Source organism: Brassica napus, chromosome A3, assembly GCF_020379485.1.
Source record: "Brassica napus cultivar Da-Ae chromosome A3, Da-Ae, whole genome shotgun sequence".
Classification (NCBI taxonomy): domain Eukaryota; kingdom Viridiplantae; phylum Streptophyta; class Magnoliopsida; order Brassicales; family Brassicaceae; genus Brassica; species Brassica napus.
This window is the reverse complement of record NC_063436.1, coordinates 12,770,121-12,776,030: the sequence shown is the minus strand read 5'-3', so window position 1 is coordinate 12,776,030 and position 5,910 is coordinate 12,770,121. Positions and strand designations below refer to the sequence as shown.

Below are 5,910 nucleotides of genomic sequence, written 5' to 3'. Positions count from 1 at the left end.
AAATATGTGCACAACTGCACAATATCCTGATTTTTTTTTTTTTGAATTAAATATCCTGAAATTTCAAATTTCCCAACTCAATAGATATCGGATTTGTGCTTGATTTCTCTAAAATAAAATCAACTTGACACAACCCCAAATCAGTATTACGCCACAACGTTCTTAGTTTAGTCTTGTTTGTGGACCTTCATTGTCTTTGACTGAGAGGTAGATAAATAGACTATTTTGAATAGAGAATTTGGAGAATAAGATAGGAATATAGGGATTTGTGAGGGGATTAAGTTATATTATGGATCCTTATTTCTACAAATCGACGTTCCCTGTAATGTTGAAGTGTACTAGGTGTTTTCCATGAGCAGAAAAATAATTTAAATATAATACAATTTTATTTAAATTTAAAATTTACTTATATTATTATTTTTATATTCTAACTCAATCGGTTTAGAAAAAAATCTTCAATTTATTTTTTATAGTCTTGTTTCTTTTAATTATGTTTAAATATTTCAGATTAATTTTGTTTAAATTTTAGTAAAGTTAAAATGATATTTTATAAAAATAATTTGGTTTATATTATATTATATTAAATGATTATTTATTCTAAATATTTCTGTTATTCTTTAGTTTTAAATATGTCTTTATTATAAATATTAATAAATTTTGGCTTTTTGTTATAGTTAAAATACGTTAAAATAAACATGTAAATTAATAATAATAAATAAATTTAAATAGTTTTTTTTATCATTTAATTATCAACAAATTTCTACTTGATGAGTGTTGCTTCAGTTTTGTATTTGTTAATGTTACACTTACAATTAATTTTAATAATATATACATACACATTTATACAAAATATTATATATTAGTTGAAGTAAATATATATATATATACATTTATCTAGCTGAGCGAGGCACCACATGTTGGTGCCATGTGATATTACGTGTATACGCACACCAAATAACCTAATGTGCACACTACCACAATCGAATGGTATGTCGATGTAGCACTTTAGGATCGAATCCACAGAGACCAACTATTACACTTTATCTTTATGGGATCAATATCAAGCTAAAACAATATGGGGGTTTTAAAGTTGATTTCGTAACAACCAAGTAAAAAGATTAATTAAAGATTTCAGATGATTAAAATGCTAGCCTAGGGTGGTTTGGTCGGGTGTTAAGCAAGTGTGAGCCAAACAATTATTCAAGTTTAATTAAGAGCAAGTCTAGAACTCGGATCACTCAAATAGAACAGCCCACTGTCGTGGAACTGCCCCCTATGCTGATCGATCTTGATACCTAAACTCTCGTTTGGATCAAGATGCGACAGCAGGCAATAGAGATCAAGTCCGATAGGTTCACCAAACACCCTAATATCTACTTTCGCTGATTAGGGATGCTAGGCTCATTCATAACAGATCTAGCAACCTATTACACGGTTAATGAACAGGTTAAACCTAGGATCTAACATTAAGCGGCCAGATTAATGCAAGCATTAAGAACAATTATGAATGAAGACAATCAATGGTTTCACTTATCTATGTTTAACTCACGGATCTAACACCCGAACACCCTAGACTAAGCAAGTTGACTACTCAGCCATGAACAGAGAAAACACAGAGATCAATTCTGAATAAGACTTCATGTAAATAAAAGAGATAGAAAGAGGGTTCAGGATAATCTTCTCTATGGTGAGAGAGATGGAGCCTTCTCCCTTTACAATCCAAAAGCACAAAAGTCTCCAATGGTTTTCTTCTGTCTAGAATAGCGTAGAATGTAAAAAGAAAGAGAAAAATATGATATATCAAAGCCACAGGCGGCTGGGAGAAAAAGATGGATAATCAGGGCAAATCCCGTAATGACTTGTAGTTTCCTTAAAAATCTCTGCCGCTGGAACACTCACTCGGAACAGTCACTCGGGTTGCTCCGCTATCCGGAACAGTCATCAAGACTGTTCTGCGTGAAAACCACCAAATTGTATTGTTTTCTGCCTCTTTTGTTCCAGCTGGTCCATCTCCCATCCAATGAAACTCCAGACCTGTAATGACTCCAAAAGGACTAGGAAGACTCGATAAAGACATGAAAACCAATTTAAAAGCATATATACAAAATGTATAAAACACCATATATCAATTCTCCCAGACTTAGATCCTAGTTTGTCCTCAAACAATGTCAAGTATCAAGAACAGGGAGAAAGGTTTGAAAGTGTGGGAACTCTCCTATTCTCAGCAACCATACTTTAACCACGAATCTCTGAACCATACAAGCAGTAAAACTAGGACAACACACCCTTACTGGAACCCCACTGACTGCTGTTCAAAAATCGGCTCCATACTCTTCATCTCAAACCTGAAAAAGCAACACTATCGAGACAGAACTCCCTACATTCATTTAAGAGTAGCGTGAGCTTCTCATCACAGGCATCATTCAGGGTAGACGGTCTAGGTGTGGAACAGGCTATTTAATGGTGGAGTTAAAAGTGTTTAGGGGCTACCATTTCATTGAAGAGGATGCAGGATATCACACAAAATGGCAAGAGAGGATAGATCCATTGATGTCCACAGCCTCTACTCGTTTTTGCTCTATCTAGTGTGACTGTTCTGATGACGGAACAGGCAACTGATTGTTCTGCTTTCCACTTCCTCTACACATTCTTCAATACTTGGTACCAACTTCTTGCTCGATCTTTCCAGTGGCTCCATGTTTCTTTTCTTTCTTCCCCTTCTCCATCACATTAATCTCGTTTTTTTTTTTTTTTTTTTTTTTTTTTTTTTTTTTAAGACTAATATGATGATGTGACGAAGAAGGAGGTACTACATGATCGTTTTGAGTGCCACTGGTGGTTCTGATTCCACGACCATTCTGGTTCTCCACCCCTGCTCTTGCGCAGTTCATTGGTTATGGAGCGGTTGCTCCCTTAATCTGTTTGTTCTCCTTTCTGACATAATTTCTGCAGCAGTAACGAGTAGGAGGCTGCGTTGATCCTTTCCTCTCCGACCTTTTTGCACATATCTGCACATATGACACTGAAAAACAAATGCATGAAGGTGGAATAAAGGCTAAGGTGTAAGGTGGGAACTAGCTAAAGATGAGCTAGCCACTCAGGATCAGCAAGATGGATAAAAAGGATAAGAAGTCCTGAGTGTGTTCTCGTTTCCCTGATCTAATGCCCATAACAAGAAGAATTTCAGTCAAGATTAGGTTCAAGTAAGGTGGAGTTAAGTCTACCCAGTGTAACCTGATCGGCTGAGAACTTCTGGAGAATCAAGTGAAATATGTCAGGTTGTTCCAGGTCCACATGTGTGTCTTTCGCCACTGCTAAGGTCACTGAATAAGATAACTAAAGCACGAGGTGGTTAGTGATCAACACGGAATAAGGTCCTAATTCCCACAAATTTTTAACTGACTCAATAAAAACTGACTCAAATTGACCCAAAAGAAAAACAAAAGAAAGAAACGAGTTAGTAAACGACGAAAACCCTCCCCCAGAATTTTTTTTTTTTTTTGGGTCGAGATACTTACCTGGCGCGGAGCAGCCTGACAGAGCAAGACGCGGTTGCTCCGGTAAAGGATGCTCTGGAATAAGAGCAGCCAGCTGCTTGCTCCAGTCAAGGGTCTCGGATTTTCTGATTTATGTCCTGAGACTCAACAAACTAAAAACAAAAATAAGTAAAAAGAAAATCCTAATGTTAATGACACTTACCAGTGGGTTGCCTCCCACCAAGCGCTTGGTTTAAGTCTCTAGCTTGACTTGGTGACTGGGATCAGTCGGATTGAGCAGGAGGGCCTGTTCCAAAACAAGCTCCACAATCAGACATGTTCAGCTTCAGAACTCTGCTCAGCAACCCTTTCACAGCAGCGTCTCCTTTCTCCTTCAGCTCATGTGTGAGAATGGCTCTGACTTTAGAGAACGGTTTGGAGGTACCCTTGCACTTTACCTCATACTCAATGGAGTTCTCATCACACTTGAGAGGTATCAAAGTCATTGTTGGATCTCTCTTGACCCTTTTCTTCTGGACTTTCTGTTTCACCCTTGAATTCCCTCTGAATTTAGTAGGATCAGTGCTAGGATCTTCATCAGAGAACAGCCTGCTCTCACCCTTATCACCATGCTCCTTCTCTGGAACAACCTTCAGCTTTTCTACATCAAACACTGAGATGCGAGAGGCGTGTGATGAGGAAGATCTGGTGGGTACAGCCTTGTAGAAAACTTTCTTGTTGATGTTGGAGAAGCAGACTCTCTTGTTGGGCATATCGATGGTTGCTCCAACAGTAGCTATGAATGTCCTTCCAAATATCAAAGGCATCTCATGATCTTTGCTCATCTCAACAACTTGAAACTCAGCAGGAACAACGCATTCCCCTACTTGAATATTAAGGCTGCGGATGGTTCCATATGGGACTGCTCTGGAAGAGTTTTCAAAAGTCAGGGTCAGCTGAGAACGCTCAACATTAGCAATACCCAAATCGTCTACAATAGCCTTTGAGACGAGATTCACACAAGAACCAGAGTCACACAGAGCATCCTTGAAGGTTGTTCCTGCGATGGAGCATGGGAAAACAAACTTTCCAGGATCATCAACCTTAGGCAATACCTTCAATGCTGGTGTAGACAGTGCTTTGATATAGAGGACCTTGATCTCCTCTTGAGTCTCTCTACAGTGTTTAAAGAACTGGAGCAATGGACGAATCTGCAGAGCATCTTCGAATGCAAGTTCTTTAGGAAGCCTTCTCACCATCTTGTTAAAACCTATCAGCTGCTCTTCACTAATGGGATCCATCAGATGTCTAGGTGGAATTGGATAAGGAACCTTGGGAACATAGACTCGAGATGGTGGAGTCTCAGCAGGTTCGCTAGGAGCAGTCACTCCAGAGCTAACAGACTGCTCTGCTCTCTCTTCTGCGCCTGGAGCAGTCTCAGCAAACGGTTGCTCTATTGCATTACAGTGCTCAGTCCTAGGATTTTTATCAGTTCTTCCAGGAAGCGTCTCTTGTTGCCTCTTGAAACTCTCAACTGTTTGAGCAAGCTGAACATCGATCTTTCTTATATGGATCGCAAGATTGTCATACTTGTTATTCAGCTCAGTGAACATGTTGCCCATCCTGGTATCCATTTATGTGGTTACCTGATTCAACGCCTTGGCCTGAACCTGCTGACCCTGCAACAATTGTTGCATCATCATACCCAGACCCTTCAGCTCATCTGGTTGACTGTTCCCGGTAGCTGGAACAGCATGCGGATTGCTCTGCGATTGTCGCTTGTTCTGGTTCTGAATATGCTCAGCCGTAGCTTGCTCCATGCTGAAGACGTGTCCTTGGTTGTTTTTCAGTAGTTGATCAACCTTGGCAGTCAGCTCATCTATTTTCTGGGCGTCAGAACTGTTTCCTTTCTTGGAGCAATCACTCTCCTCTTTCTTATTAGCTGAGCTAGCAGCCATGTTCTCAATCAGCTTAAACGCTCCAGCAGTGGTTTGAGTCATGAAATCTCCATTGCTCGCAGAGTTTAGAGCACCTTGGTATTTCCAGTCCACTCCATCATAGAAAATGTCCAGGAGATAATCATCATCAAATCCATGGTGGGGACATTCTCTGCGATAGTCATTGAAGCGCTCCCATGCGTCGCAGAAAGGCTCATCAGTGAGCTGTCTGAAGGAGGTGATCTTGTTCCTCAATGCAGTTGTTCTCGCCTTAGAGTAGAAATGGCTGAGGAACGCTGATCGGACCTGTTCCCATGAAGTGAGAGAGCCGGTAGGGAGAGAGTTCAACCACCGTGCAGCTTTTCCATCAAGAGAGAATGGGAATAACATGCACGTGATGTAGTCTGGTGGAACACCATTCACGCGAGTGAAACTGCAGACGTTTTCGAAGCTCTCAATATGCTCCATTGGAATTTCTGTAGAGAGACCAGAGAACA

The 5,910-nt window shown here is 39.9% G+C and overlaps 1 non-coding gene across 1 annotated transcript; it reads left to right on the top strand.

Annotated features, from left to right (window-relative positions):
- The first annotated feature begins 5,564 nt into the window (after positions 1 to 5,564).
- On the top strand, positions 5,565 to 5,671 carry LOC125607737. Its single transcript, XR_007338807.1, has one exon. It is a non-coding gene; the product is annotated as a small nucleolar RNA R71 (small nucleolar RNA).
- Positions 5,672 to 5,910: the final 239 nt, after the last annotated feature.